This window comes from Myotis yumanensis, unplaced genomic scaffold (assembly GCF_028538775.1).
Source record: "Myotis yumanensis isolate MYYU_CA2020_CCGP unplaced genomic scaffold, mMyoYum1.0.hap1 SCAF_15, whole genome shotgun sequence".
Lineage (NCBI taxonomy): Eukaryota > Metazoa > Chordata > Mammalia > Chiroptera > Vespertilionidae > Myotis > Myotis yumanensis.
This window is the reverse complement of record NW_027223766.1, coordinates 14790078-14811379: the sequence shown is the minus strand read 5'-3', so window position 1 is coordinate 14811379 and position 21302 is coordinate 14790078. Positions and strand designations below refer to the sequence as shown.

Here is a 21302-nt window from a genome sequence, read left to right as displayed (position 1 = left end):
CCAAGTTTTGGGTGCTTATGAATGAAGCTGCTATGAATAATCTGTGTGCAGATATTTGTGGAATGTATGTAACCTTTCTTTCTCCCTCCTCTCTTGGTCTTTCTTTTTATATTTAAATCACAACTCCTATATCCAACCCAAATGTGCTTTTCTTTTAGTTTAGACTATTCTTCCTTTCAGGTCTCTGCCCTGGTCTCCCAAGCTCAGAGGTGCTGAGCTGAATGCCCAGGCAGGTCTGCAGTCCTGCTGGGCACCCTGGGGCAGGGAGGGGCCAGCTCAGGCCCCCTGTTTTCACCATTATCTATCTCTTTGAACCTGGAGTCCTCGGGGATGTGGGCACCCCACCCCACTACTCCTGACCTTGGTCCAAGCTCATACTGCACAGCAGCTGGCAAAGGCTGTGGTGGCAGGTAGGCACTACCCTTGGCTGGGTAGGAGCAGCGTGCTTATCTCATCGGGGCACTGGTACTGGTTGAACTGTGCCCGCCCCCCAATTTATATGTTGAAGCCCTAACCGCCAGTACCTCAGAACGAGGCGGTGTTTGGAAATAGGGTCACTGCAGATGTAATCAATTAAGATGAAGTCACTCTAGGGTAGGGTGGGCCCCGATCTAATATGACCAATGCCCCTATAAAAAAGGGAATTTGGACACAGACGCACACACAGCGAGAACACTATGTGAAGAGGAAGGCAGAGACTGGAGTGGTGTGGCAGAAGCCAAGGAACGCCAAGGATTGCCCATAAACCACCGGAAGCTGGAGGGAGGCAGGCAAGAGATTCCCACTCTCTGTCTCAGAAGGAACCAACCCTGCGACACGGTGACCTTGGACTTTTAGCCTCCAGAACTGTGAGACAATGAGTTTCTGTTGATGAAGCCACTCCATGTCTGGTACATTGTGATGGCGACTCTAACAAAACAAATACAGGCACATCATAATTCCTCTTTGAGGATAGCAGGGCCCCTTTCCCCTCTCTGTTGTTTCATTTTATCTATTTATTATAAAAATGAGTTTTCCATTACAGAAAAATCATAATGTGTAGGCCAGCAAAATAAAAAAGTGAAAATAGTCACAATCCCACCCACCATTCGCAGCGTGGTGTCTGCCTTCCCATCCCCTGTCCCATCCCCTCTCCATAGGGACATACTAAAGCAGGGGTCCTCAAACTTTTTAAACAGGGGGCCAGTTCACTGTCCCTCAGACCGTTGGAGGGCCGGACTATAGTTTAAAAAAAAACTATGAACAAATTCCTATGCACACTGCACGTATCTTATTTTGAAGTAAAAAAACAAAACGGGAACAAATACGATATTTGTATTTGCATGTGGCCCGCGGGCCGTAGTTTGAGGACCCCTGGACTAAAGGCTGGATTGCTTCTGAGCCTGTTGGGTGACCTGCCCTTTTCAGAGAACACGAGCAGCTTTCCACAGCAACAGAAACACCCACTCCCTATCGTTGGCCCTTCAGGCCACTCCCAAGTTATAAACAGTTATTAGCATGACACCAAGCTTCCTAGCAGTCAAATCTCCGCGTACCATCTCAATTTCCTTAGGACAAGCTCCTAGAAACTGATTTTCTGCGCCAAGAGCACGTGCATTTTAATTTTTTAAAATTTTTTAAAAATATATTTTATTGATTTTTTTACAGAGAGGAAGGGAGAGGGATAGAGAGTTACAAACATCGATGAGAGAGAAACATCGATCAGCTGCCTCCTGCACACCCCCTACTGGGGATGTGCCCGCAACCAACGTACATGCCCTTGACCGGAATTGAACCTGGGACCCTTCAATCCGCAGGCCAACGCTCTATCCACTGAGCCAAACCAGTTAGGGTGTTTTTAAAGACCTGGTCTCTCCGCCCTCAGAGAGGCCGAGGCCACACCAGCAGTGTGAGGGCGTCTGTTTCTCCAGGTGCTTCTGGAATCACCTCTCAGAACCACCGTGGATCATTGGAGCAAACCTGTGCTGTCATTTTACGGCCCTGCCTCCTTTTGAATTTGTCCATCCTGACCACTTACCTTATTGAGCAGACTTTTTAAAGATCTTTATTGTTGAAATTATTACACATGCCCCCCTCCTACCCCCCTTCTAGGCTCTCCCCAGGCCTTCACCGCCTATTGTCAGTGTCTATGGGTTATGCATCAATGCATACAGGTCCTTTGGTTGATCTCTTCCCGCCCACCCACCTTCCCACACCTTTCCTCTGAGATTCTTCAGTCTGTTCCAGGCATCTATGTCTCTGGATCTATTTTATTCATCAGTTTATTGTGTCCATTAGATTCCACATGTGAGTGAGATCATGTGATACTTGTCTTTCTCTGACTGGTTGATTTTGCTCAGCACAATGCTCTCCAGGTCTCTCCAGGCTGCTGGAAATGGTATGAGTTCTTTCCGTAGACTTAGTTTTGAGGGATGTTTCCTTCAAAAATTAAATTCACCCTCAAAAGACTTCGATGTGGACAATTCCCCTCCCTCAACAATGGAATTTGCAGAGAGATGTGACTCTCCTTGAGACCCAGTTAGCGGGCCTTGGAGTTCCTATCAGTCCTGAAATGCGGAGGTGGCTGGGCGGCTTCCCCGGGCCACCATGCTGAGGACAGTCCTGTAGGTGTGGGCATTCCTGTGAGCTGGTTACATGAACCTTAGCTCTGGAGTCCCACCGCGTGCACACGTGTACGGAGTGGAGAGCCAGGCCACTCAGTGCTGAGCTGCAAAGACCAATCCGTGCCTGACCTTTCCAGAGAGCACCACTCCATGGCGCGGCCTAATGGACGAAGGGCTCTCTCTAGAGTCCACAGCTTTGAACAAAGGAGCAACTCTTTTGTTCTGATCCATTAATACGTGAATTGCTGGCAGGAATGCAGATTTGTATCCATTTCTTCCCAGATGGATTGTTACAGAAGGCGACTCAGTGCCCGGAAATGGAAATGTGCAGTGTGGTCCTGCTTAACCAGACCCTTGGGTGCCCCGGGGCTGCTTAGTCCTGTTCTCTTCCCAAGAAGGCCCAAGCGACAACTGAAACCAAATTTTTGAAGACTTGGTTCCCATGGTCGCCTGAATACCAGGAACCAAATTTCTTGCTTCACCGAACCCAAGACCCGGGGTCACCCGCTCTCCCCACCCCAAGAAGAGATGCGCATAGCAGATAAAGGCCAGCTCTCAGGCAGGGAGCACGTTCAATGTTTCAGATCTTGCAAAACCTCCTGCATGATTTTATCAGCATGGCAGGCAGGTCCCCGGGCCCTGTCGGAATGCCTGTCACCCCGCAAAGAATGTCCTTCAGGCCGGACGGGCGGCGTGCTCTTTCACGCGGTGCCATGGATGGATTTTCTGAATTCCTGCCCAGCTCTTTCCCTGCACAGGTATGCTCCGAGGTTTCCAAATAACATTCTCTTATCTATCTGATGAGATAATGCAACCTACCTCTTATTGATAACCCTGACTACAATCGCTTATAACTATGAGAAGACTTCTCGTTAATTTATAAAAGGCCAGGAAGACCATTTATCTTCTCTGTAAACAGTCAGTGCTGCCATTTCATGAGCATGACGCTTCATCACCGCCGTGAGACCCGGCGCTGTACCTGGTGAGCTCAGATGTTAGCACAGCCCGGCCAGGTCGGTCAGCCTACCCATCAGGAATTCAAGGTCACACAGCTAGTCAGGGGCAGAGCAGAGCTTGGAACCCAGCCCACATTCTTGATCATCACCTCACTTTATTACATCCAAACCGAAGCGCGGCTCATAGTCACCTGCCCAGTGTTAGCTCCTTTCCCCGTCACGACTGCAAAGTGGCTCTTCCTCCACCTCCTCCGAGCTCGTCTATTAGTCATTCCCCACAACAGCTACTGGAGCTGAGCTCATGCAATTATCTCCCTTTTCTAGAAAAGGGATTTATTATTTTGCGGGATGACATGGTCAGTTCCCAGCCTCCAGCCTTGGGGCAGACCCTGGGTTGACCTCGGGGGCTTAGTTCAGCCCTTCGATAACACTTGCAGTTTGGGCTACAACAAAATTGTTACAGTAATTATTTTGTCACTTAGAACTACCCAAGGACATGATTCACCATTTCTTAACCTCCCCAGGGTACCCAGTGTCTCCTAGACTAGCCTCCCCCCTCTATTGTTCTAGGAAGAGTTTTCATCTCTCACGTCCTGGGGTTGCTGGCAGGAGGGAGACGGGAGCTCCAGGGTGTGGCGGGGGCTGCGGGATGCAGGGTGCACAGCAAGCGCAGGTGCTGGGTGAGCAAAGGTGAAATGGACAGTGAAGGCGGGTAATGAGTGTGGCTGTGATTGAAAGCGAGCGAGAAGCCCTGGGTGTTTAGGCGAGGGGAGCAGGGCTGAGGCTGCCCACCAGGTGCCTCCTCTCACAGGGAGGTTCTAACAGCCCCTCCCCGTCTCCCCTTGTCACAGCACCATCCTCACCCCCAACTCACCCTCCACCACTTTCCCAGAAAAGACCCCTTACAGGTTAAACACTTCCATGGGATGAGCTGGGTCACTTTCCGATGCCCACCGTAGGATCACGTGGTGACACTTAAATAGCCACTTCCCATTTCGCAGGACCCAGCACCAACCATTTCAAGGAACAATGTACAATGGAGTGGCTACGGGAACAAACACCACCATTTAACAGTCCCCAGAAATGTTTCCCTCTGTGCTTCCACATCTGCCCAGAAGATGGTAAAATTAGCCAAATCCCTGAGTTTAAATGAACTGAATACACTGTTACCTGCTAGAGGCCAGGTGCTTAAAAAAAAAAAAAAGAAGACAGACCATATTGCAAATATGCTACCTAATATTAAGGGAGGACACTCTGTGAGGGGAAAATCAACCAGCCCTGCTTTGGGGAGACACACGTGGAGCCTGATTGAGGAACAAGTGCACCGTCTCCCACTGGAGGGGAAACAGATAACAAGGTCCTGCCCGCAGCTCCCCCTCCGGCCGGGACGATCGGCTGGGCGGTCAGTGTGGAGGCATCTGGGAGTCGTGGGAAGGAGGTAACTCTGGGCTCCTTAATGAGGAACATCCTGAGTGATGCTTAAACCCAAGTGTGTGACTTCCCACACACTGTGCATTCGAGAATTTCAAAGATACACTAACACAAGTACCCAGAAACTTCCAGGCAGCAGTGGCCATAAACAAATAGACAGCTAATGATTTCATTTCCAAGGCCAGAAAATGTTTTCCTACCAAATCAAAACAAACTCGCTCAGCATCCACTCGAATGTTACCACAGCCTAGCCACCGGAACCGTGGACTTCAGCTCTGTGACAATTTACATTTTGTGGGATTTAAACAACAACAACAACAAAAAAGGTATCTTTAAAGCAACACATGCAGCTTCATTTAAGAGGAGAAAAATGAATGTATTTTAAAGAAATGGATAGTTCCTTTCTTTTCTTCCTTTTCAGCACAGCCCTTGTATATACGTGTGTGTGTGTGTGTGTGTGTGTGTGTCCCGTAGGGGAGAGCGTCTGCATAGATACACAGAAGTATTTTTGTCCCCCAAAACATTTTACAACTGTTTTGTGAGTAAAGCCCCACAGGTTGTAGAACAGATGTCGCCACCATTTCATGTATCACTTGTTTTGCGCGTAGTTATAGCAATGCCAGAAATACGACGCCAACGAGATACTTTCCATGCCTGCTGGTTGGTTTTGGTTCCCAAGTGTCCCGGTGTGTGTGTGTGTGTGTGTGTGTGTGTGTGTGTGTTCACAAAATGGAGGTGAGTCTTTCCAGCCATTTCTGTAATTTCTAACTTTCCTCTTTAAAATATACGTACATTTTTAAATATAAAAAAAAATTTTTTTTTTAAAAAAAGAATGAATCGTTGGCAATGGCAGGGTAGCAGGATTAAGTCATTCTTTGAGAGATGACAATGGTCTTCATTAGCAAAATGTGAATTTAAACTCACCCCCTAATGACACACAGCATTTTGGAGTCTTTGAACACGCTGCCCAATGGAGCCTTTTATTTCCTGTTTTTCCATTTCACACTTTCCCCACCGATTTCATAGCCTAAATCCCAGAAACAGGCTGTTCCCATTAAAGTCAATGGTAACCACACATGTCTGAATGTGGCCTTCATTCTTTTTTTCTTTTTCTTTTTTTTTTTAAGATTTTAAAATTGATTTTTAGAGAGAGAGGAAAGAAGAGGGAGGAAGAGAGAGAAACATCAATGTGAAAGTGGAACATCCATCAGCTGCCTCCTGCACACCCCCTACTGGGGATTGAGCCTGCAATCTGGGCCTGTGCCCTGACGGGGAATCGCGGGTCAATGCTCAACCACTGACCCACACAAGAACAGGAATTTGACTCTAAAATGTGGGGAATTAGCACAAAATTGGGCACGTGAGCTACGGATTTGGCCATCACCTTTATTCCTCAGTCAGGCTCTTATGCTGGGTAATCCATGTAGCTGTCAGCCTTGACAATAAAAGAGTCCAATTTACCGCAGGATTAACTGTGGGAAGAAATGTTCCCAGTGTGTTCAGAACAAATTCGAGCAGCGGCCTCCACATTGCCCTGTCTTCCTCTAACCACAAGCTTTCTGCTTTACCAACGTCTTTCCTTTTTAAGTTCCTGTGTTGCCCTCTAATTACTTTTGATTCAACAGAAATTCCCCTTTGTAATGGCATTTACAGGATGGCATTGATACAAAGCAAGCATGCCTGCACCGGCAAGACAAGCCCCCAGGAGTGTCCACGTGCTAGTCCCCAGCATCCAAACAGGCTACCTCACCCGGCAACAGTGACTCTGCAGATGGGACTGAGGTATGAGCGTTGAGATGGAGAGATTATGCTGGATTATCCGGGTGGGTTCAATCTAATCACTCCTGAAAATCAGAGAGGCTTTCCTGGCTTTGGTCAGAAAAATGTGGCAGAGGGAAAAAATGGTCAAAGAAATGCAAGGTGGTTAGTTTTGAAGATGGGGGAAGGGAAACATAAGCCATGGAATGTCCGTGCCTCTAGGAGCTGGGAAAGGCAAGATCAATTTGCTCCCAGATCCCCCCACCCCCAAAGAACGGCTGTCACCTTGCTTTTAGCCCAGGGAGACTCCTCCCGGTCTGACTTCCGACCTATAGAACTCTGAGATAATACATTAGTGTTGTGTTATAGCAGCAAGATAAAACTAATACACTCTCCCTGTCATCTGGACAAGGAAGGGGAAGGGGCATGGCATTTGGAGTGTGGTCAGGCCTAGATTAAAGTGCCCGCTGGACTGCAGACCAGCTGAGTGTCTTCATGCAAGTTCCTGTAACACCTTGAGCCTCCTTCTCATCACCTATAAACTGGAGACTACACCACTTACTGCACTGGATTGTCCGAGGGGTTAATGCCTGGCTCATACAATGGTGTTTAATAAACAAGGGCTTTTATATATATATATAATTTCAGAGAAGGTAGGAAAGAGAGATAGAAACATCAATGATAAGAGAGAATCATTGATCGGCTGCTCCCTACACGCCCCCTACAGGGGATGGAGCCCACAACCCGGCATGTGCCCTGACCAGGAATCCAACTGTGACCTCCTGGTTCACAGATTGATGCTCAACCACTGAGCCAATACATGAGGGCTTTAGTCCACATCTTTCTCTGTTGAGCCCAACATCCCACTGCAGGCATCGCCAAAGCCTCTCTCCGTCAAGGTTCTCTCTCCTCCTCTCACACCCCTACCCGCGGGCTCTGTGTTCACTATGCCATGGGATACACAGGGCTGGGTTGTATGTAGCCATTGAGAAGCTCTCCTGCCCCATGATTTGCCTCCCAGGAATACAGCGGATAGTTACTGTCTCATTGAAACATAAATCCTTGGGACTTTGGCTTCTGTCACCTTTGTGTTTGGCCACCAATGCTTCACCTGCCCGCTCTGGTCCTCCATTCCAGGATGCACCACCTTGAAAGTCTTGGGCAAAGCCCCTGTTGTGGGGTCCTCCCGAGTGGGGGTTCCCAGGCACCCCCTGTGTAGACCTCACAGACTCCACTTCTCCCCTGGGAAGTGGAACTCTCATTCCATCAGTTGCTCAGGCAAAAATCCCTAGTAATCAACCCCGCTCACTTCTTTTCTCTCTCACCTCCCACGTCAAGCCATTAGTGAGGTCTGTTGTTTCTTCTTTGAAAGGCATCCAGAACCTAACTACTAACCAAACACCTGCTCTGCGGCCATCCTAGCCCAAGTTACCGTTATTTCTCAGCAAGACTCACGCCGTAGCTTCCCAACTCATCAACCTGTGGCTGTCCCTGCCCCCGTACAGCCTCTCCTCCGAATACACCCAGAGATGGTGTGGGAGGGAAGGACGGGTCCCAGGCCTGCTCTAAACCCTCCACTGGCTTCTCATTGCTCTTAGAACAGAACCCCAATTTTTCACTTGGGCCCTGGAGGCCTTTGTGACCCCACCCCGTCTACAGCTCCAATCTCACCATCTTCCCCAGTTCCCCCAAGCCTCTTTGCTCTTTGAAGTCCCCGACTCATTCCTGTCTCAGGGACTTTCATATGCTTTTTCCTAGAACTGGGACTCTTCTCCGAGTTCTTCATGCGGCTGGCCCTCGCTTCATCCAGATGTCACCCCTTGCCACCCCCACTGGACTTAAAGAAACTGCACCACCCACTCTTGGCCTGACATTCTCACAGCTCCTCACACTGCCTAAGTTTTAGCAATATTGTCCCTAACATTTTATTATATATTTATCCACCTACAAGTTTATTGTCCATGTGGCCCAAAAGAATGTGAGTTCCATGAGGGCAGAACTTTGTCTGTTTTGTTCATTGCTAAATACTCAGCACCCAGAGTAACACAGGCTCAATAAATACTTATTGATGGAATGACTAAAAACATTTAATGAATGATTAAAAACAGCAATCATTTTCAAGAATATCTAGCTACCTCTGAGTTTTATTCATTCTCAAAAATTCCTACGGAAATTAGGGAGACCATTTTCCCCATTCACTGAAACCTAGAAGTAACCATTCACTTAATGATTACAGACCAATTATTGAGCTGGAGAAAGTAACTGCTAAATGGTTTTTCAAATGAAGAAAGTTAAATGGCATGGTAGGTTTCCAATGTGGGTGTTCTCATGTGTTGTAAATTTAATTCATGCCAATTATAGTATTACAACTTTGGAAGCAATTTCATTGGAATCAACTTTAATTTTTTTTCTAGAAAGTCTTAATATTTTCAAACTAACAGAAATGAAAAGTCACTGTAGAATTCAAGATGTAAACTATCTTCTTTTGCTCATTACACTAGAAAGAGAAGCACATCACTAGTAATATTTATCACACTTCATTTGGTAATTTTTAGAAACTCCATTGAAAGTAATTTTTTAAATCTATAGTTAAATAACCACTTCAAAAAAAAAACCCCAAATCCAAAAACCCTGGTATCCTGATTTCTTAAGAACATCTTTATTAAGACAATATAATCCAAGAAAGACAATTATTTTGTTTAAATAATTATGATCACAAATGGTCCCCTTCTCCTATCTCCAGCCCCAAATCAGAAATTATTTAGTATACCTTTGGGGATATGCTTTGGGTCTGCCAAATACTTAAGTAAAAATTTCTCCTAAGCTGTTTCAAGAAATGGCTCATGTTCTAAGACAGTTAACACATTCTAATGTATCCAAACACAGGGTTGTTGTTTTTTCCTAATTGCTTGGCTGCAGATGAAGATGGAAATTATAAGAATTCACAGGACGGTCAGTGATGGAACCCTAATCCACCTTAAGCTGTAACGTGACAACTGGCAGTTCCCAACATGTATTATGAGACAGAGAATTCTTTTTTTGCCTCCGGGTACATTCCCTTTCAAAAGCAGATTTTCTCCTTTTTCTTTCTGAAGATAATGTGTTAAACTTCATTCTTACTGGTTAATCTTTTAAGGGGCAAGATAGATAGGAGAGAGAATCTGTGATGGCTTTATAAATTTGGGGCAAATTGCAACATGAGGCATTCCAATATGCAATTTCAAATCAAAACCTGAACTTGGGAAAGGGACATTATACCAACCAGCAGCATTCTTTGGAAATGCCTGACATTCAATTGGGTGGAATTATATATTGAAATAGATTGTAGGCATATTGCAAATGCTTTCCCTCTAGCATCTGGTGCTATCAAAGCCCAGGAGGGGGAGTGGGTGACCGTGCCAGAACTTAAAGGCTGCCTTTTGGATAAATATGTGGAAAGGACATGAATTAAATTATCAAAAGGCCAGAAGGATTTGCTAAAAGAGGGGCAGGTGCTAAAAGCAATAAGCTCTTTATAATTGGATAGCATGTCACTATAGTCCTTTGTATAGCTGGTACTGTTAGCCAAATAATGGTAACTAACATTTCAAAAGAGAAAAATTAACGAATGAGTACACGCACAAAAAGTAAGAAGGCAATGCCCTGATCAGTAAAAGTAAGTAGTATTTATGGTATCTGAGATGCAATGTGGGATGAGGGACCTCCTCCAGGAAGCCTTCCTATATCTGGAAGGGAGTAGGGACTTGCGATTTCTGTGTTAGTCAAGGTAAGTGAATCACTAAACAAATACCCCAGAATCTCAATGCTCATGGAAAGCTCAATCGCATGTTCCTGGGCAGTGGTCCCTGGTCAATCAGGGACCCAGACCCCTTCCATCTTGTGACTCTGCCCTCCTCTAGGTCAGCATTATGGTCCTCTCCATTCAGCCAGTGGATGGGAAAATGAAATGGAAGATAGTGTGTGGGAGGAGTTTATGAATAAGGACTAGAAGCCTTTATACTCTACTGACATGCCTACACCCAGTGACAAGACTACACCTAACTCCATGACCGCTCCCTGCCCCCCACCAACTCCAGGTTGGGTAACCAAGTCTGGCTGTGAGCTGAGAAAAAGAGGACGCAGGTGGGGGGTGAGTCACCAGTTTCTACCACAAGTGGCACCGTGTTATTGCACTCACTTGCTAAGGCATCTGCACATCTGTCTCCCCACACTAAACTGTGAGTCCCCAGAACAGAGCAGGCTGAACCTTATTTGTATTGGTAACTGTAGCGCCTATAGCATTCTCATAGTGTCTTCACGCAAGATGCCTTCACAGGACAGTTCTCATGCCCTTTGCACCTGGTGGGGGAGGGAGAGGCTGGGTTCCTAAAAGACAAAGTGTGTTCAGTGGTTAGAGCGCTGGCTGTGCACTGAAGGGTTGCAGGTGCGATCCCTGGCCCCTGTTGGGGCATGTGCAGGAGGCCCAACATCTCACAAATGTTTCTCTCTTTCTCTCCCTCCATCCCTCCCTTCCATTCTCTCTCTCTCTAAAATAATAATAATAATAATAATAATAATAATAATAAATCAATGGAAAAAATGTCCTTGGGTGTGGATTGACAAAACAAAATAAAAAGAACCAAATCTTTATTAAGGTCAAACCAACTTCCTTATCCACTGAGAAAGAAGTCAGAAGTTATAGGGAAATAACTAGGAGTATAGGACTTTATAAAAATCTAGAACCTTATTCTTTCATTTGGTTTCACTCAAAGCAGGAAGAGCCTGTGAGAATATCAGAGACAATAAAGACAGGGGTTTCTGTGGAGTCTGCACCCCACCTCACAGTCAGACTGGGGTAAGATTCATCCTAAATCCTAAGTAAGAAACTGAGGCAAAAAAAAAAAAAAAGAAAGAAAGAAAGAAAGAAACTGAGCCAGCAAACAGCCTTATTCATTTTTTTTTTTTTTAAATTGAAAAACTTCGTTTTGTTAATGACCCTGTAAGAGAATGAAAAAACAAGTGACAGACTGGGAGAAAACATTTCAGACCTCATATCTGACAGAGCACCAGCACCTACAATATATAAAGAACTCTCGCCGAACCCGGTTTGGCTCAGTGGATAGAGCGTCGGCCTGCGGACTGAAAGGTCCCGGGTTCGATTCCGGTCAAGGGCATGTACCTGGGTTGCAGGCACATCCCCAGTGGGAGATGTGCAGGAGGCAGCTGATCGATGTTTCTAACTCTCTATCTCTCTCCCTTCCTCTCTGTAAAAAATCAATAAAATATATTTTTTTAAAAAAAAGAACTCTCAAAACTCAACAGTAAGAAGCAAACAACCCACCAGGAGGATGGGCACGGGGCATAAATAAGACAGTTCACTAAGGAGGATTTACGATGGCAAATAAACACATAAAAAGATGCTCAACATCACCTGCCCTTTCGACAGCAATATCACTACAAACCTTTTAAAACAGCTCAAATAAATAGCGGCAACACCACCAAATGCTGGAGAAGATTCAGAGAAACTGGTTCTCTCCTACATTTTTGATGGGAATGTAAAATGTGTCTGCCACTCTGGGAAAGAGTTTGGCAGTTTCATAAAAAAAACTACAACATAACCTTTACAACCCAGCAATCACACTCTTGGTCATTTATCCCAGAGAAACAGAAAACTGATGTTCACGCTAAACCTGCTCAGAAATGTTCATAGCGGCTTTATCTATAAGAGTTAAAAACTGGAAACAACCAAAATATCCCACAACAGTAAACCATGATACATACATACATACCATGGAGCCAGGGAAGACCAATCAGCAATAGGAAGGAAGGAACTATGGGTACACACAACCTGATGGACCCCACAGGCACTAGGCTGAGTGGAGAGAGCCAATTGCAAAAGGTCCCTCACTATATGATTCCGCTTATTTCACATTCTCAAAGCGACCAAAGTAAAGAGATGGAGGACAGATTACTGGCTGCCAAGGGTGAGTGACGGGGTGGTGGGGGAGCAGGAAGAGGTGAGACCAGAAAGCACATGGCCTCCCCACCTTTCTTAACCTTAACCTCATTGACTTTTACTTTTAGACCCAGATGAGACATCTTCAGGAAACCAACCAAGGCTTTTCCTTGGGCCAAGGGTCTTTTCTATGCGGACACCTAGTACTTTATTTTTTTTTTTAATATATTTTTATTGATTTCAGAGAGGAAGGGAGGGAGGGAGGGAGGGAGGGAAGGAGAGAGAGAGAGAGAGAGAGAGAGAGAGACATCAATGATGAGAGCAAATCATTGACCAGCTACCTCCTGCACACCCCCTACTGGGGATCAAGCCTGCAACCCGGGCATGTGCCCTTGACCAGAATCGACCCCAGGACCCTTCAGTCCGCAGGCCAATGCTCTACCCACTGAGCCAGACTAGCCAGGGCGACACCTAGGACTTTCTACATAATGCTAACGTTGTCTGTTTGCCTGGCTACCCCAGTGGAGGTGGAGCTTTATGAAGCTATAGGCCGTTTCTTCTCACTTGTGTTTTGATACCCAGAACCTAGCAGATCAGGAGCTTACCCTATGTGTGTGCACCTCCAGTGAATCCCCCACAACACACACGAGTTCCACTCGAGTTTGGGTCACTAACGACTTCCTGTCTCTCTCCAATCTGTATTTGTGGGAATACTGAATGGGCTGACTTTGGCTATGGGCCGGAGCCGTGAGGATTCTGGAATCCGTGGCCTGTCCCAGCTCGGCCTCTCCTGTAGCATAAGGAACATTAGAAATGGCATTGTTGTTGGTAAGGTAGGTGGTGTCCAGATAAGGGTTGTGCTTAGAATGATACGGGACCACTTCCCCGCCGTTACTGACGAGTAAGGCCGGGTAATCCTAGAAGCCTGACATCTCGGCCGCAGCCCCGGAGGTTTGAAGTGCTGCTGTCCTTTGTCGCCCACGTCCCCCAGGGACATGGCCACCTGGAGGTCTGCACGTTGATGGACCTGTCCTGGCCTGAACCTGCTGGAGCATCTAAGGCCAGAGACGAGTTTTCCTAAACTCACCAGAACAGGCTGTAGAAAAAGTTTTGCATCTGTTTATTGAAAGAACATTCTGTGTTTGGCAGAATTGGGTCTAATAATTGCTTTTATGTTAACATGCCCCAGGATGGAACGGTTGACAAGAGAGGGCAAGGATGGCCACCCCCACCCCTAGTTGCCAGAGATGACCAGTACGGGCCAAAGGGCCTGCTGCTGTGCCGTAATTATTGAATCAGCCCCTACTAATAGACTATCTATATCAGGTGTCCTCAAACTTTTTAAACAGGGGGCCAGTTCACTGTCCCTCAGACCGTTGGAGGGCCGGACTATAGTTTAAAAAAAAACTATGAACAAATTCCTATGCACACTGCACATATCTTATTTTGAAGTAAAAAAACAAAATGGGAACAAATACAATATTTGTATTTGCATGTGGCCCGCGGGCCGTAGTTTGAGGACCCCTGATCTATATACATCCTTGCAGACACACCTCAATACGCCCATAATTAAATTTCTGTCATTGCCAACAGTTAACAACAGTCCCTCCAAGAAGGCCGTGCCGTGCTGGGTCAGGCTCTCGGCCGTTCCTCCCTCTTCCTTGCTCTCACCATAGACCCATCCCCAAACAATTCCAGTTTGGCTTACACTGGACTGGCCCAGATGCAAAGAGCCAAGCTCTTTCCAAGGCCGACCCTGGGCAAAATTCCGAAACCGTAATTCTAAAACAGCTTGGTGCCAACGTCGCCCTCTCCCTCCCAGCGGCGGGTATCAGTGAGTTTTAAACAAGAGAAGTAAGGGTTGGCAAAATCACCCTGGCTTATAGGAATTCAAGGGTCAGGGATCATTTGCAGGGGGAAGTCCCATATAGTTTTTTCTTTACCATTTGCTAAGGGGAGAACACGGGTCCTAACAGGGCTGAGAAACGTGGCCCTGGACCGGCGCCCACAGTTGTCTGGGGACCTGGCATCTCAGGAGGTCATGGACTCTTCTTCTGAGGTCACAGACCTCGTAAACGGCCCGTCCTGGCCTTGAACCCAGATTATCTGTTTCCCATGTTGGAGTTGGGCAGTCTGGCTGGAGGGATGGCTACATGTATTTGTTTACCGGATACCCACGGCATGCCGAATGCCAGGCCCCGTGCCAAGTGCGGGGCTCTGGGAACACAGAGACCAAGGAGAGACAGTCCTCCTAGAGCAGCCCTGGGTGAGGGGGCAGCACAGAGACGTGCACTGTGGCACATGCCGTGCAGGCCTGGAGGGTGCTCGGGGAGGGACTTGGGTGAGGTGCTGCCCGAGCTTTGGGAAGGGATGAGCAGAGGTCGCCCCTACCATGTGGGACAAAGGCACACAGGCCAGGGTGTGGTGTGGCAGGCACTGGGCTGAGAAGTGTACATGGGCAAGTGTACATGGGCAACAGCGTGTGCCCGGGTTCCTGGAGTGGTCAGGGGAGGCCAGGCTCGTCCTCACAGGAAACTGGGGAGATGGAGGGGCAGCCCCAGAGGCCTGTATCAGTCCGCTCAGGCTGCATAACAAAACACCACGGGCTGGGCCCAGGCTCAACCAACAGAAAAGTATTCGCTCCAGTCTGGAGGCTGGAAGTCTGAGATCAAGGTGTCGCCGGGTTTAGTTTCTGCGGAGACTTCTCTCCTTGGATTTTCTCTGTGTGTGCACATCCCTGGAGTCCCTCTCTCTGTGCCCTAAGCTCTTCTTGTAAGAACAGCAGTCAGATTAGTTTAGCGCCCACCGTAACGGCCTCATTTCGACTTAATCAGCCCTTTAAAGGCCCAGTCTCTGAAGACAGTCACACTCTGAGGTCCTGGAGGGGGTGAGGGCTTCACCACTCGGATCTGGGGGGACACCCGTCAGCCTATAACAAGGCCCGGGGTGTCATTTCAGAGAGGAAGGACTCTGGCCACACGGCGCCTTTAACCAGGGCAGCAGCTCGCTCAGGTGTTTTCTGAGCCGTTTGTCCTCAGCAGACGGTGCCAGCGGCAGCAGGGAGACTGGTCAGGAGACAGCAGAACAGACTTGATCTTCCCCAGCTCTTACCTGACCCAGGCAGACACCTTCTCTGTCTTTGGCCTATGAGGCCCAGAAGGGCTGACTGGTTAGGGTGCAGAGAGGCTTTTTGGGGCACCCCCTGCTGCTCCCTGCTCTGACCTAACCCTGGGCACCTTCCCAACTTCCAAGGAGACACACCTCCCCAGCATGGCTGCAGGGAGGGCCGCAGGTGAGCAGAGGACCCGTCACTCAGCCTGGCCGAGGCTCCCGCAGGCCAGGGGCTGCCTGGGAGGTTCATGGCCCACGGCTGCCGGTTAGATGGGCATCCGCACCAAGCCAGGGGTCCACTTTGGTTCCGCAGATAAGGGGCTCTGGGGATTTAACAGGGAAGACAGTACATCTTTTTATGTATATTACAGCTAACAGAAACTTAGCACTTTTTAGGCATATTATTAGAAACACTGGAAGTATATTAGAAATATAGTTATTGGACCATCTGCTAGAACCAGGCAATGTGCTAATAAACACATTTCCTGCTGCAGCACAAACGAATTCTTTTTTTTTTTCCCTTTCTTTTAAAAAGGTTTTATTAAAGGTCTTTATAGAGCAACATCCAGACTCCAGATCCAGCCGCCAAGGAGACCCTGTGAAGCTGTGGGTACGGGCAGGGGCATGGCAGGCAGCTCTGGCCTCCCACCCTTCTGTTCCGAGATGCGGTGGTGGGCAGTCTCTCGTCTCTGGGTTCCATGATGCTCACGTGGTCAGGCAGGGGCCTCGTAGGGCCTCTCTTACCACTGGGGTCCCAAGGAAGCGTGATCTTCACTTTGAGGCCCAGCACACCTCGCCTGGGCAGCACATGGCGCACGGCAGTGTCAGCATAGTAGTTACAGGGTCCCCACTGCGGATCATCAGACCATCAACAGAATTCATGGATTCAGCCCTCTGTCCTCGGAGTTTCCCAGACGCCACCACCTCGCAGCCTTCGGCCCCACTCTCATGACGAACCTCAGCACAGCACAGCAGGCCCTGCACAGCAAGACCTCTGAGGAGTTTGTAACGCAGAGACTCTGCCTGGGCAGTGGCACACAGACCTCTCACGGCCACCTTTTCAGCACAGAGCTCTGCACTGCCCTCAGGGAAGCCAAAACTCTTCTGAACCACAGCAGTCCATTCCCGGATCCGTCGGCCCTTCTCACCAGGAACATTCTGCGTCCTGGTGGCCAAAATGATAATTTCTGTCCTGTTTGGTGTAACCCAGACCTCAACTCCAGAGTAGCCATCTTCAGCCAGCACCCGAGTGAGAAACTCAGTTTCTTCAGTTTCAAACTTCTTCTTCTTGGAAAGTTGCGCTGCCATCTTGCTGCCGTGCGTCAACGAAGGGAAAGCACAAACTAATTCTTAGAATACTTTGATAATTGATTTCAATATAACTTTTATGTAGGTTAAAATATTCTTCTGGGAAGAGGTCCGGAGGTTTCACCAGATTGCCAAAAGGGTCCGTGGCTCAAAAAAGGTTAAAAGTCCCTAGCCCAGCCAGTATGGCTCAGGGGTTGAGCGTCAACCCAGAAACCAAGAGGTCGCTCCAGTTCGATTCCCGGTCAGGGCACGTGCCAGGTTGCAGGCTTGATCCTCCGTAGGAGGCGTGCAGGAGGCAGCCAATCGATGATGTTGCTCTCTCATCATTGATGTTCCTACCTCTCTATCCCTCTCCCTTCTTCCCTCTCCAACAATCAATAAAAGCATATTTAAAAAAAAATTGTTAAAAGCCCCTGATCACGAAGGCCATGGATGAGATGAGTTCAAACACAGGAAACAAAATACCCGTTTACCCTCCAATAATAAGTCCTTTGGGAGCTAAGACGGCAGAGAATCTCAGTCATTCTAGGAAGTTCGGGGCTTCAAACATATAATACAGATAAAAGAAACATGTCGCTATTCCTCTCATGACAACTTTCCTTGTCATTCTCCTTTTGAACAGCAGCCACAAGTCTGAAAACACAGACCCCATTTACAAGGGCCCCTCTGCCCTCGATCTGGGATGTGTTTCTTTAAAACCTACCGGTGTGTGCAAAGCGGGGAGGGGGCTGCGGAGGGAGGGCTTTGGCTAAATGACACAAGTACTCGTAAGCGTGTGTTCTGTCTTTGCTCCAAGTGGACTGGATGCCTCTATTGTTATGTATTGAGACACGCAGGGTGTGGTGGCCGCCCTGGGACTCTCGCACCGCCCCTGGAGGGGACGGTGAGGCAAGAAGCTGACGGCATCTGCAGTTACCAACCACCCTCCGGCGCCCCTAAGACGTTTGTGTACTACACGCCCAAATGCCAGCACACGAGGTTGCCCACGAAACCGGCCATGAAAACACCCTGGGTACCATGTGTGGGTGCCACGTGCTGCCAGACAAAATCTGCGGCTGGCAGGCCCCTCGGCACCCTTGTCTCAGCACCCTTCTCTCCCGGAGCAGCCGGATCAGCGCGATGGTCCTCGAACAGGACGGTCTCCCTCCCAGCAGCCCTTGCAGAAAGAACTCCGTGCTTTCCACTTCTGCGATGCTGTCTTGGCTCATCCCACGCGAACCTACAGCCCTCCGCTCCTTTAACCGGGGTGTCTATAAAGCACGGCCCTAAAACATGCTTTTGCAGCGCACTTAATGTCTTTGCAATTAAATCCAGATGTGGCGAGCCGAAGGAACAGTTCTCAGGACTGAACAAGCTGACATAAATCTTGCAGCTGACAGAGATCCCACTGAGCTCGGTTGGGGAAACTCACAGAGAACTTGTTTGGGGCCAGGAAAGCGGCTGGGTATAAAGACAGATGTGTACACGCCGATGCAAAAAAACACGTCGAGAGGGAGAAAACGCCACCCCAGCACAGCGCCTGCAAACAGGGCTGGAGGCCTGGGCAGGCGGCTGGCGCTCCCCTCCCACACCCACAGCCAGATCAAAGCCGGTGATGGAAAAGGCTTTGCTAGAAAACAGACCCGACCCGGCGATGCTTCCTGGTTTCCTTAATTGCTCTTCTCGGGGAGGGGAAGGTGGGCACCCCTGACAGACCTTCGCTGGCCGAGAACAAGGGCTGTTTGTGCAGCTGAGGGCTTGCGTTTTATTTTTTTAATTATCAGGTTTTGTACCCTTTCCAGAGAGTTCCTTTTAAAAATAGTGGATTCTTCCTCCTCTTCTCCAGATGCTAGGAAGTGCAGGTTCAACCCAAACCGGGTCTATTTCAAAGGGACACAAAACCCCAGGGCTGGAGTTCAAGGAGCTTGGTGGCGTGCTGCCCAAGGACTGGAGGCTTGGGTTTTCTCTTACCCTCCCAGTAATTTTGTTTTCAAAGCCTGGAAAACAAATTCCTCTGAAGGATCGGCTTCTGCAGGAGGCAGCGCGGGGCTGGGTGCAGGAGTGAGGCCAGACCCGGGGGACGTGGCCGCCAACAGATGGGCCTAGAAGTTCCAGGTTCAAGGAAGAGCAGTGTTGCTCTCCCCCCTTAAGAGCTCCATCTCGCCCAGCCTCCCGCCCCAGCGTGACAGCAGCTCCCTGGCAGACCCAGGGGCCGGGCACTGGCTGTGGGCAGCTCACCAGGGCCGTGTGCAGGCTGCTCGGGGCCACCGGGCTGGGCCCTGCCCCCCGCCCCCCCCCACATACATCCCACGGCAAGCCCCGGGAGAGTGCACTTCACTGACAACTTTATGACCCTGACCATTTCCCCTGTAACAATATCTTTAAAATGGCCCCTGTCTTCAGGTGGGTGAGAGCAGCCTGCGCTCTTCTCTCCACTTCCTGCCCGAGGAGGCTCTGCCCCAAACAAAGGTACGAAAGTACGAGAAAGGGAGTTTTCCGTCACAGAACCGCACGCGCAACGCGGACCACTTTCCTTTTCCATCCCGAGACGAAAGCCAAACCATGTTTTCCAAATTGATGTTTTCCATCGTTCGGTCGGGTATCGCTTTGCGGAGTGAATTTGAAGTATTGCAAAGATGTCTTCAAAGACAGACACCTCTGGCTCGAAGGCAAAGAACGCCGATGACAGCGCCCCCCCCCCCCCCCCCCCCCCCCCCCCCCGGTGACGTGGGGATTTATGGCGCCGTAAAGGTGCGGTTCAGAGCTCAAAGGAGCCAGGAGGAAGTTGGTGGGTTGATGGTTTGCAGTAAGAAAGGTTGAGAGACAATAAAATGCGACCGGGATTTCAGTTTGGAAATGAAATGAGGGACCCATTTGTTCCAAGTTACTGAGCTTTTAATTTAGATCTGCTGTTACAACCTAATGCGTTTTGTCTCTGTGGCTAGTAAATGACTCACTCGGTGCCTTTAAGGAAAGATTGCAAAAGAGCAGGAATAATCCTCAAAGATAAGACTCCTCACTGCAGGTTTCTCAGCAAACATGTTATCTCTGTATCTTACCTTTAAAATGTGATGACAAAGCAGAAAAGTTAACTTTTAAAAAGACACACCTGTGACCTTTTTAAAACAGAGGTTAGCCATTACTGTAAAAGGGAAAACATATTTCCAGAGGCAAAATTCACCTATAATGTAGCATGTATATCATGAACCACTGCTGATAACCATTTGTCCCAAACATATAAATCTGAGCAAGAGTGTAAACCAGTGGTTCCCAACTTTTTTTTGGCCATGACCCACCCAAGCATCTCAGAAACCCTGATGCCCCCCACCCCATGACACATAATTCTTATTATTCAAAGCGCACTCCTATTCACATGGAGGAAGCCTAAAAGGCCATTAACTTGGTCTAAACAAGCTTCCAAAGAACATGGCATCCATGAAAGAGAAAAATAAAAGGATGAAAGGACAGATGAAATACTGAGGAAGAAATCACTAAGAAATTGTTAAAAAATAACAATAATATGAAGTGATATGAAAAATAGCAAATAGTTTCAAAACATATAAAAGAACTGAAATGCATAAATATGTCATAATATACAGTTATAGAGTGTATATGAGTCCCCTAGAACCATAAGAAATGCAAAAAATTCACTGTTAATAACTCGTTCTCGAATTGGCCCCCTTAAACATCAAACTGCCCCCCTACGGGGCATGTGCCCCACGCCGGGAACCACTGGTGTAAACTCTATCACTCGGCATTTTCCGTGACTCCAGAAGCATGCATCCTCGGTTTTTTGCTCAGGATTCATCTCATTTGCACTGTGCAGCTCCGCCGAAGGGGCAAATACGTTCTCAAAACGTGCTCTTCAGATTCTGAGTGCTGCCTGGGAGAAACCGAGAAGCACTTTGCCGCCCAAACCAAGATGAAGGATACTGGCACCGGGGCTTGTCAGGCCCGGCTGCTCCGAGGCCTGAGTGGATAAACCAGTTTGAAAGTGGATAGCTCTTTTTAGAAACCGGAAGGAGAAACTTTTTTTTCTTTTAAGAGGCAATGAATTCTTAGGGTAGGTAGATTTCCCCCCCGATTTTATACCAATAAGAAATTGTTTGGTAACACAAAGTACAACATCTCCTGAAAGACACAAAGCTACTGATTAGGCATGTATCCTTAAAAAAAGGGAAAAAAAAGTTTTAAAAGAAGGCAAATGTCCCGGGGTGGGTC

The 21302-nt window shown here is 48.1% G+C and overlaps 1 protein-coding gene and 1 pseudogene across 6 annotated transcripts in view; both read right to left on the bottom strand.

Annotated features, from left to right (window-relative positions):
• The window catches only part of STAU2 (staufen double-stranded RNA binding protein 2), a 230261-nt gene that overhangs the window by 4459 nt on the left and 204500 nt on the right, over positions 1 to 21302 (bottom strand). The window lies entirely within an intron of this gene.
• On the bottom strand, positions 16242 to 17938 carry LOC138993122 (small ribosomal subunit protein uS3-like; annotated as a pseudogene).